We start from the raw sequence: 12,343 nt of genomic DNA, 5'->3' as shown, positions 1-12,343 counted from the left end.
AGAGCATAGCTGAACTGTTTCAGCTTTCTAATCCAAAGACCCACTTTCTTCTTAGATTTGTAGATGTTATCCTAGGCCACCACAGGGTATTTCTTGTTCTCATTAGTGCTTGACCACATGAAATTCCTCTAAATAACTTCCAAATGATCAGCCACCTTAGAAGGGATAGAGAAGAGGCTAAAAGCATAAGTGGGTAAATTTTGCAAAGTGGACTTGATCAACAACACTTTGCCAGCCTGACTCAAAGTGATGCCTTTCCATCCTGCCAGCTTCCTGTTGAATTTGTCAATTAGATTGTCCCAGAAGCTATCAGGAGGTTTAATCCCCAAAGGGAGGCCTAAATAGATGGAAGGGAGGGCCCCAATATAATAGCCCAAAATGCCAACAATTTTCTTCTATCTGTCTAAAGGGGTACTGAAGAAAAATACCAAACTCTTGTCCCAGTTGATGAGCTGCCCAGAGGCCTTGGAGTAAGTATTGAGGATGCATTTCATAGACCTAGTGTCTCTCACTGAGGCCTCACCTCCCAAAATGGTATCATCCATGAATTGCTAGTGAGTGAAAATCAAGGGGCTAGAAGAAGGTTTCAGGCCCACCAAATTCCCTCTACTCCTTTTAGAATGAATGAGCCTACCCAAACCTTCAGCTAGGATGATGAAGAGGATAGGTGATAGAGGATCCCCATGACAAAGACTCCTAGAGGATTTGAAGAGGTCAGAGGGGGTCCCATTAACCATGACTGCAAAGGAAGGGGTGGAAACCAATTGGGAAATAATCATTCACACTCTAGCATTGAAACCAATAGCTTCAAGGATTCTGTCCAAAAACCCCCAATCCACCATGTCATAGGCCTTAGATAGATCAAGTTTGAGTAGAAAAACCTCATGTTTTCCAACTTCAAGGGAATGAATAACTTTGTGAACCTCAATGATGGAGTCCAAAATTTGTTTGCAAGGGATAAAACCCGATTGTTGAGGTGCAATAATCTCTGGGAGTAATTTGATAATTCTATTAGTTAAGACTTTTGCAAAGATGTTGTAGAAAGAATTGCAAAGGCTAATTGGTTTGAAATAGCCAAAAGAATCAACACCAATAACTTTAGGTATCAAAACAAAAAAAAGTGGCATTGATTTCTTTTAGCAGGTTCTTCGCACCAAAAAACTCCTGAACAACTTTGACAAGATCAAATTGAATAATTTCCCAAAACATCTAGAATAAAAAGGTAGGGAAACCATTAGGGCCAGGGGCCTTCTCAGCCAATAGAGAAAAAACTTCCTCTTTAACTTCTTCAAGGTTTGGTATAGCCACTAAGGCCCAATTCTAAGCATCACTAATAACATTAGGAATGGTGTTCAGAATAACATTTTGGTCCTCAACATCCAAGTTAAGATCTTTAGTGAGGATAGAAGAGAAGTACCTGATAGCCTCCTCCACTATCTCATTATCTTCCTTGACAGTGTCATTTCCTTTTTTAATCTCACAAATTCTATTGGTAGCCCTGTGTTTCATAGTAGACAAGTGGAAGAATCTAGAGTTTTTGTGCTCTTCCTTGAGCCAGACCTACCTAGAGCTCTGCCTCGAAAACATTTCCTCTTTACCCACTATGTTGTGAAGATTAGCAAGGATTTCCTTCTTAGTATTCATCTTAATATCATCATAACCCCAGGTCTAGATCTCTTCCTGCACCTAAACAAGTTTCTCCAAAATCCTCTCTTTATCATGGAATATATTGCCAAAGTCCAATTTGTTCCATTTTTGAATTTCTAACTTAATGAATCTGAGTTTCTTAGCAACCTTGCACATGGCTGTGCCATCAACCTCAATATCCCACCACTCCTTGATTTTTTCATATAGGCTAGGATGCGCTGACCACATCTTCTCAAATCTAAATGGAAAAACCTTATTTCTATTGACTCTGTCAAGAATAAGAGAGATAAGAGAATGGTCCGAACCAAGCCTCACCAAAGATGAAACTGGCACTAAAATTGACTCATCCAATCCAAAGTAATAAGGGCTCTATCCAATCTCACCTAGATGCACTCCTAACCAATTCTCTTGTTGGACTCGGTATATTTGCATCCCTCGAGATCAACATCTAGAAGGGCCAAATCCCTTATCAAGTCATCTAAATGTTGCTTGCTATCCACATCAGGTGGTGACCCTCCTAACTTTTTAGAAGCCAAGAGAGGGGTATTGAAATTCCCCATAACAATGCCCTTAAAATCACCCATCTAGGCAACCAAATCAAAAAAAAAATTCCAAAAATTTCATACGCAAAATATTACCCTTGTCATAGATGATGTTGGCTGCAAAGGATTCCTTCTATATTATTAGCAGACCACCTGAAGCACCATTCGAGTTAGTAGCCATTTTCCTCATTCCTTTACCAAAGGAAATCTTATCAATTTTCTCCTTCTTCATTTTAGTTTCTTGTATTAAAATAAATCTGGCCTATGATCCCTAATCATATTCCTAACAATTTGATGTTTGTGGATTCCATTGTGTCCACAAATATTCTAGGAAATTATCTTCATGCTTTATTTTGGCTGCAAGATTCTTGGATGGTTCTTTGGGTCCCATACAGAATATTTCTCCTTGTTTCTTACAATCTAATTTGATTCTTGTTTTTCCTCCTTGGGGTACCAGATATGCATCCAATATAAGCTTTCACCCTATTTCTAGTGGTTGCAAGCAAGACTAGCGAAGGATCCCTACTATTTTTCTTTTTCTTATTCTTGACTGATGTCCATGGAGCTTCATTGGCTTCCTTGCAGCTATCAAGGAGGTCCTCCAACTGGGAAAGGTGGCTAGGAGTGGTGGCCAAGACCCTTTCAAGGAATCAGTTGATCGTTGTAGGGGAGACCCCTTTGTTTGCACTAAAGTTGGATTCTTGTGAATGTCTTAGCTCCTCAACAAAAGGCCCTTCCCGAGCTTCTAGAACATAAGAGGCATAAGTGGTATCCATCTTTGTGGTTTCCTCAATGGAATTCTTTCCTACACTTGCAGTAATATCAGCCACATCCATCCCTCCATTCTTCTGTGAAGTGATTATAGGACTTGGCACTATATCAATCAAGACACTGTTGGTCTTTTTTCATGCCTCCTTAGAACCTTTATTTCCTTCCAAAGTGTTATGTCCCATTGGGGGATCTCCCTTGAAACTTTCTCCATTAGCTTCTCCCCCCTGGGCCTTTCCTTCTATAGCTTTTTCCTTCCACACCTTTGTGGGAGCATCAACTTGGTTGTGTTTGTCCTTATAAAGTATGTTAACTCTCTAAATAGAATTTAATAATAAATAAAATAAACACAAATAAGTAAGTAAATAAATAATTGTTAGTGAACAGATTATCCTCTAAGAAAATACATGCAAATATAACTCTAAATACCCAAGTAAGAAGACTAATCAGCACTAACAATTGGGTCACTTCACCATTGAAAGAGTGTAAGCGCCCTCTAAATTTTATCAGGTACAACTTCATGTAAATGATTTGCAATGAATTTGAATATGGATGCTTTTAACCAGAAAGAATGAAAGGTATTTTGACACCTACGCATAGCTATGACATAGATGTTGATGTTAAACTAACAAAATGGGACAAAGAGAGAGAAAACAGACAGAAGCAGAAAGATCGTGTAAAGTCAATCTCTCTAATTCCTTCCATTACAAGAAAATGGTGATTAAATTATAGATGACTTCCAAGAGTATAGTCACATGAAAAATCAAAATTTTTCATGGTAACAAAGGCCATTAACAAAGAAATATCGAATACGATAAGAAAAAGCAAAATATTGTTTAATCTGAAGAACAATGCTAGAACACAATGTTTTTGATAGCATTTCTCTCTATTCCTTTAATGCTTAGTTACAATTACAGAGAACCAAACTGATTAGACATAAACTCCTAAAAAAAAAAACATTTTACTAGCACTCCCTTTCCTTATAATGAAATTTAGAAAATCATTCCCATGCCTCTTTGTTATCTCTGTTATTCCTAGCCAAAATTTCCCTATAGCACAAAGTCTGCCCTTGGGAAAGAAAAGTGGAACCCCATGTAATGAGAAAATCCTCAATACATAAGCCTCCTTCTCTTCTTTGGTTCCTAACATAGCTGATTCTTTTCAAAATCTGTCTCTCCTTCCCTTCCTCGTAATTTTTTAGTTATTAAAACTAATTCTTCTTTAGATTTTGGAAGCTATTCTTTATTATCACTTCCTTAGACCCGATGTTTGTTTTAAAATTGTCTTTATAAAGATAACATTAGGAATACTTGTAGAATCTAAATCTTTAGACCATGACACCTTTCATAGATCAGCATTATGTGAGGGAGTTTTCATATGCCACCTGGCATTTGAATGATCTAGTTTTAAACAAAATATTCAAGATGTTGGGTGGATTAGAAATAATTCTAACAGTAAAAATAGGTTTGATTGAGAGGGGCATAACTAATTATTGCACCATTGGATCTTTCTGAATTTTGGATATGTTGTCACAATCCTAGTTTTCCACATTCTCACTAAAGCTATTTTGAAAATAACTTTTGAGTCAAAAGTTACAGGTCACTGTTTGAGGGTCTATATGATTGTCAGAAAATCAGAATTATAAAGTTGACAACAAGAGTCTTATACTTTTCATGTTTGCTCGTATCAATTTGTTGGATTTATAATGAATTCCAACCATCTTCAAATTACTAGTCTCTTTATCATTATTTTGTATGGCATAGTCAAGACTTGCACTTCTAAAACAATGAATGTGGCTTTGAACTAAATTGGTTTTGAACTTCAAGATGCTAATCTTCTGGATTTGCAAATTAAATCTGTAGAAGCCGAGTCTTTAGACCATTGAACTTGAACTCGGATTGGAAACTAGAAGTTGAACTTCAACATTGATAACCAGATGAACCTACAAAATAGACCCTTTCAAAAAAAAGAAACACTGAACCTGTTCCCATCAAGTCAAACCACTTTGAACTATTTTGAACTAACTTGAACTGCTTTGAACTATTCTAAACCACCTTGAACTGCTTTGAACTACTCTAAATCTTAGTTCAAAGAGGTTCAAAACTCCACATGAACTTTTCTAAACATGGAAGAAGCCACATTGAACCCCAGTTTGAACAAATTGAACCACTTCAAACCACTTTGAACTACTTTGAACTACTTTGAACCTTAGTTCAAAACGGTTCAAAAGTATAAATTATAAGTTTTAAAACTGTGTCCATAATGGGTACCAACAATAATATAACATAGAATAATATAAATTAACTAAATCTAATGAAAAGTCAAGAGATGCTTAACAAATAGACATGAATCCTTAAAATTAAGATATAAAAGGGAGGAGAGTTTATTTTAGAGAGGAAAAAAAAAGGAAGAGAAGAGGAGAGGAGTTCAAAAATGGAAATTGGAAGAGGAAAGTAATATGAAGGAAATAAGTGACTTTTTGAAAAGGTATCAATGATATTGAAAGGATGAAAACCTTTTGAAAGGGTCATAATTATGAACAGTTGTGACTCTTCAAAAATATTTTGATTATAAAGTATTGGGATTTTTTTAAAGGATTTTAGTTATGAAGTGTTGTGACTTTTCAAAAGGGTTATAACTATGAAGTGTCATGGCTTTTCAAAGGATTTGTATTATGAAAGATTGTGACTCTTGGAAAAGAAGAAATGAAAAGTTATATTTTTTCCTTTCCTTATAATTAGAAAATGAAGTGTTTTGGAAAGTAAATATAGAGTTGAGATAATCTAGAAGGAATAATTCATTGAAGGGCCGACTAAGGATAGAGCCACATAGACCAAGAAAAGAAGAAGGTAAGAAAGGTATGTTTATATATTATATTTATTTAATTATGTTTATGAATTTATTTATATTTATGAGTATAAGTTAATTAATTATTTAGTACATATATTTCTTATAAAATGATTAAGAACCCATAGTGCTAGTATAAAGACATTGCTCGCCTATATAAATGTCTTCGTGCCAGTATAGAGTCTGGAGTCATCTTTATATAAATGGCTAAGATGGGATTGATGGAATCTTATAGTGCCAATGCATGAAGTGGGATCCTCGTATAAATGGCTATCATATTAGTGAGAGAGATGAGTACCCTTGTATAAATGGGTAGATGAGAATGAGATAATGGCCAAAACTATGACAAGAATAATATATCTATACTTGTTAGTATTTAAACCTAACATTTATTTTGAAGGTATTAGTATTTCAAATCAACCCTAATAGTCGGGACGTTACACTTCCCTATAATGGTTGGCGCATATTCACGTGCCTCTAGATTAGATGCTCAAAATTTGGTAAAGATCTTTGAGAGAAAGATTAAGTTGTTAGACTATGAGGTACTTAGACCTCAATATAATTTGGTAAACTTTGTTAGGGATCATTTAAAGTTGGGATATGTCTACAAGCATGTTCCAAATATTGAAGACTTCTATTTTGAGTGTCTCAATGAGTACCTAACTCGAGAGAGATTTTGGTCACAGCTAACCATTGAAGAGATAAAATTATATAATGATTTTGTTAATGTTTCTAACCTTGTAGATGATGGAGCCTACATGTACCCCATATCGTATGAAAAGATCAATGGCACAAAATTTTTGTCTACCCCACCTACTAATCCAGACATTGACACTATGGAGGTTCTCATGTAGGGGATAATCAAGAGAAGAAAAAAATGGGTGGAGTGGACTTGAGTAAGGAAGAAGAGGACCAAAAGAACTAGTTCTATAGGTGGAGTATCAGTCGGAGCAACACAGTCAACCACACCAAAAACCACTACAACCACTACATCAACATCTGCAAGGCCATTATAGTTCATTGTCCAAGGTGGAGACTAGCCTCTAGAAAAGAATATGCTACTCATCCCTAACTATGGACCTAGCCCTCTTTTGAACATCAGGAAGACTGGAGAGAGTGAGGATGACAAGCATAAGGGGAAGAATAAGAAAAATTAGTGGCCAAGCCATCTTCCCTTGTTCAAGTCATCAATTTGGATAGCGATACTAACCCCAAGGATGGCTAGGAACGAAGCATCTCAGCAAGGGGATACTTCAGCCCTTTTCATAACCAAGGTAGCCTACCTTCCTTGTTTCTTCCTAGAGCAATCCACTTCCATTAATCTTTACAAATCTATTTGACCCCCACTACATTACAATTTGCTATCAATGTGCTTTCTATGGAGTCTTGGGTCGAAGAGACCATTGATAGGAAGAAGAGGAGATATGAGGATGCAACCCCATCAAAGTAATTTATCACACAAGTCACCTCCTCTCAACCATCCAAGAAGACAAATAAGCATAAGACAATTTTTACACTTGCAATGGATTCAACACTTGGCCACATGCTAGTTGAGATTGTTGAACCATAGAAGGAGGTCAGATTTCATGAGCTCTCAAAGGATGATTTCCATATTAGGATAATTGATCTTGGCATCCCAGCTCATGACTCTATGGTTAACATGTGGAAGTCAACTAATGAGAAAATCAAGGATAAGTTGGAAGATCCTAGAGTAGAGAAGGAAATATTGAAAGCCTCAAAAAAGGAGTTAGTGAAATACATAAGGTCTATGCTTGGAACAACATCTCTGAGTCAATTTGACCCGAATGTGGAGAACATGAATTTACTCCTAATGCTACAAAAAGAAAGACAATTCAAGTAGGTAGGCCAAGAATGAATAGATCAGATGAAGGCTTAAGGTTTCCCACTGGTTGAAAATTTGGGAAGCCTAGTATTGGATTCTCACAATCTTAGGGAAGCAACTTCAAACGATTAGAAAGACTATTAGAATTCTTTAGAATAATTGGGGGGGTTGGTTGAATTAGTTATCCAAGGTCCAGATGTACAAATAAAAAAATTCATAGCTTAGTGAACCCATATCCATAAAACCTTATTATGCATGCATCCATTAGATCATACAATGCTTAAACTTTCTAGGTTACTATCCTAGGTCAATACAACTTTGCAAAAATGTAAACATGAAACATAACAGATTCAATAACACATTTGTTAAATGGATTTTATGTGGAAACCCAATTTGAGAAAAACCTCCAGTAACATGCTACTAATTCTCACTCTTCTGAAGTGATGCCATGTAAAAGGCCAACCCTATTAAAGGTTACAATACATACTATTAAATATGACCTAGTTAGAGGATTTTAATCACACTATTAGGAGTGAGTGTTGTTAGAGGAATTTAGATCATTCACTTGGAATGTCACTTGATTAAAGGATTTAAAAATGACTATTAGGTCAACCTTAATCCAAAGGATTTACACTAGACTAATACAATGATTAGAATGTAATAGTGAGGCTTGATCTGATAGCAAATTACAACTCACTTGCAAATTATAGATCTCTGTTTTAGTCCTCCATTTTGTTTGGCTTTCACACACTTCAGCTCTAATAGATTCTTCACCCTTCAAGCATTCATACTCTTAAGCCTTCTTGCTTTGCACGCCAATTGTAGTCTCTTCTATTCAGTCACTAAATGAAGCAAATACATTAGACTCCTTGTCTTCCTTAGATTCTTGCACATGTCAACCTTTTCTTCTGACCAACTCTCTATATAAATAAAGATTTAAGATCTTTTGTTGTTTCACCTCAATCATCCATTTTAGGGTTAGGTCGGATTAGGTAGGATACAATGAATCTACCCACTTTTTCATTGTGTTCCTCTAGAGACTTCTTCCTCAATCCTCTTTGAATTCACCACAGAATGATTTACCTTAAATTTTGTGCCACCAACTCATCATAGTTATCTTCCACACACTTCACAAAATTCAAGAAAATGAAATAGTTAGCGCAGATTCATCAAATCTATGATTTAACATGAATACTAGCACTTAGCATCAATATGTTGTCACTTGGCTTCCATCTTGTTTTTCCACTCATCTTCGACTAGATTACTCAATAAACACTAAAGTTTACTAGCGCTTGGCATCAACTCAACTTTACTCAACTTACATTAAGTTCACTTGGCATACACTGAATCTTCACTTAGCTCACCTCCAACTAATTTTCTGCTCAGCTTGCACTAACTTTGCTTAGAACCTACTATCTAGTTAGTCAAGCTTGGCAGACTCAGTTCTTCTTACTTGTTCTTGTAGACTTAATTAGTGCATCCATCCTTTGCAGCCTTAATTAGATAAACAATACACTATATTTTCACTATCTTAACTGATCTTTGTACTCCTTTTCCATATCATAACTCAACATTTCCTCTAGGTACTCTTATTATCTGATTTGATCAAATCCTCTCCATTAATCAAAAAAATGATAGTACTCAAATCAACTAGGCAATTATCTTAATAGTAAGTAGTCGGTTTGACATCAGTGACAAAATGTTGATTGAAACACATTCTCATACTTGTATCAATCTTTTCTCAATAATATCCCTCTTTGGCATTGATGGAAAACCAATACCAGCAACAATACCAAAAAGAAAATAATTCCTTGTATTGAAATCTCTCCCTCTATCAACATCTTTCATCTTCTATATAGGCTACAACATTATGTTCTAATCAACAAAAAATTAACTCTTCCTTATGACTCCCTTCAACTGTCATCTTGCAATGTTTTTCTTTCTGACTATCTCGCTCAGTACTTTCTCCCTCTTACTAGGTAGATGTATTGCTTTTAGTCATTTCTCCCTCTATAGTAACTATCAAGTACACTATCTCCCTTTGATTAGATATTGCAAATATTTCTTTCTCCTAAAATATTTCTCCCTTTGATTGGTATTCTATTTTGTAATTCTCCCTCTTTGACAAAAATACCAAAGTCTTGTCATCTCAACATGCATATATTAACAATATCAGTTTCAAAATCTATCACCTTACTTGTGACTGATCTACTACTCCAGCTCTTTGATTACTTTATACAACTCCTAAAGTAAGATCCACTGCATCGAGTTGTAAGATACAACATTTAGCTTGGTTGATGTAGGGCACTACTCATGCTTCTTAAGTAGCTTTGGATATGGGTATCACCCCTATTTTACCTCTTAGATACTCATGAGAATCCTTAGGTAATGCTTTTGTGAAGATATCAATTTTATGCTCTTTTGTATTCACATATTCCATCTTCACTTATTTGTCTTGAACTAACTCTCTCAAGTAATGATACTTGATTGCAATGTGCTTAGTGTTTGTGTGCATTTATAGCTTCTTTGATATATTTATAAAACTTGTATTATCACAATAAAGTATCATAAGTTCAATGATTTCTTCCTTCATACCTTTGAGTAGTTGTTTGATCCATACAATGTTTTTTACAATTTACTACAGTAGCCACATATTATGCATCAGTAGTAGATTGAGATATGCAATTGTGTTTCTTGCTGATCCAGGTGACCAACCTCTTTCCTAAGAAAAATGCTTCTCCACTAGTGCTCTTTCTTTCATCAATGTTTCTTGCCCAATCAACATTAGTATAGGCTCTGAACTCAAACTTCTCATTTTTCTTGTAGTATACCATAGAGTTTTGTTCCTTTCAGATATCCCATTATTCTCTTAAGAGCCATCAAATGATTCTCCTTAGGATTAGCATAGATTCTTGCAAAAATCCCAATTGATAATGTAATGTTGGGTCTATTATGTACCACAAATTGCAATTTTCCAATCATAAACCTATGCAATTTTCGATTCACATCAGTTGAATCATCATTCTTTGACAACTTGTGTCCTGGCACCATAGGTGTGCTAACTAGTTTTGAATCCTCATGTTCAAAATTTTTCAATATTTCCTTCACATACTTAGACTAAGTGATGTATATACCATATTTCATCTAACATACTTACAAACCAACAAAGAACTTGATCTCTCCAAACATAAACATCTCAAATTCTTTCTTCATTTCATTTGCAAATGCCTTACATAATCCATCTTGACCTCCAACTATGATATCATCAACAAAAATTTCAGCTAGTAAAATACCTTTACCTACTTCTGTCTTCAAGTACACATTGTTGATATCATCAGTCTTCTCAAATCCAATCTTTGCAAGATAATTGTGTTCATACCATGTTCTTGGTGCTTTCTTTAAATCATATAAAGCTTTGTATGGTCTACATACCATGTTCTTCTTGTTAGCATCAAAAAATCTTTTTGGTTGTTCTATATAGACCTATTCTTCTAATATGTCATTTAGAAATGCAGATTCCACATCTATTTCATAAACTTTGTAACCTTTGTATACAGAGTAAGCAAGTAGAGTTCTTATTCCTTCCAATCTTGAAATAGGGGCAAATTTTTCTCCATAGTCAATTCCTTCTTGTTGTGCATACACCTTGCAAACTAATCTTGCCTTATTTCTTGTGACCTCACCATTTTTATCTAACTTTTCTCTATACACCCACTTGGTTCCAAACACATTTTTGTCCTCTGCTTTAGGAACTAGAGTCCATGTCTTGTTCTTCTCAATCTATTCAATCTCTTCTTTCATGGCTTTGCTATAGTCCACATTTTCTAAGGCATCTTTCACTAACTTGGGTTCATGCATGTTTACCAAATATGTATCACTTCTTAGCTTGTTCCTTGTCATTAGTCTCGTATCTTTATCTCCAATAATTTTTTCAGAGGGATGATGCGTTTTGACATACATTGATAATATTGGTTTTTATCTACCTACCTCATTAGGTCTATCCACTTCTGAATCACTAAGTACTTCTCTATTAGGTAATTCAACATTTCTTTCATGTACACTAATCTCAAAATCAGAATGTGTCTCATCTTCAATCTGCAACTTGGCACTTGACTACAAATCAGTTCCAAAATGCAACTCAACATTAATTGTATGTGGCTCGACAGTCATTGAAACTTGCTATTGATTTGTAATTTGTTTTACAACATCTTCATCAGTAGGAATACCTTCATAAAAGTATACAAAAGATTTGTATTCCTCTCATTCCTTCATAGGTTTAGCCTCATGTACCTTTGTATATTCATCAAACTTCACATTTGCACTTTCCACAACTTTGTTAGTGTTAGTATTTAAACACTTGTAATCCTTACTTTCTGTGGAATAGCCAAGGAATATAGCTTCTTCAATTTTAGCATCTAATTTACCATTTCTGAAATCTTTAAGAATGTATCACTTGCTTCCAAATACCTTAAAATATTTTACATTGGGTGAGTATCCATAACATAATTCAAAAGGTGTTGAATGAGCATCTTTCTTGAGTTGCACATGGTTCAAGGTATAGACAATTGTACTTATAGCCTCTCTTCAATATTTCAAAGAAATATTCTTCTCCATCATGAGTGTCCTAGCACAATCCATTACAAATCTATTCCTCCTTTCAACAATTCCATTTTGTGGAGGGGTCCTAGGTGCAAAT

The sequence above is a fragment of the Cupressus sempervirens genome, chromosome 10 (assembly GCF_028749045.1).
Source record: "Cupressus sempervirens isolate cs-2001-9-10 chromosome 10, ASM2874904v1, whole genome shotgun sequence".
In the NCBI taxonomy this organism is placed as follows: domain Eukaryota; kingdom Viridiplantae; phylum Streptophyta; class Pinopsida; order Cupressales; family Cupressaceae; genus Cupressus; species Cupressus sempervirens.
Note: the sequence above shows the minus strand (reverse complement) of the source record.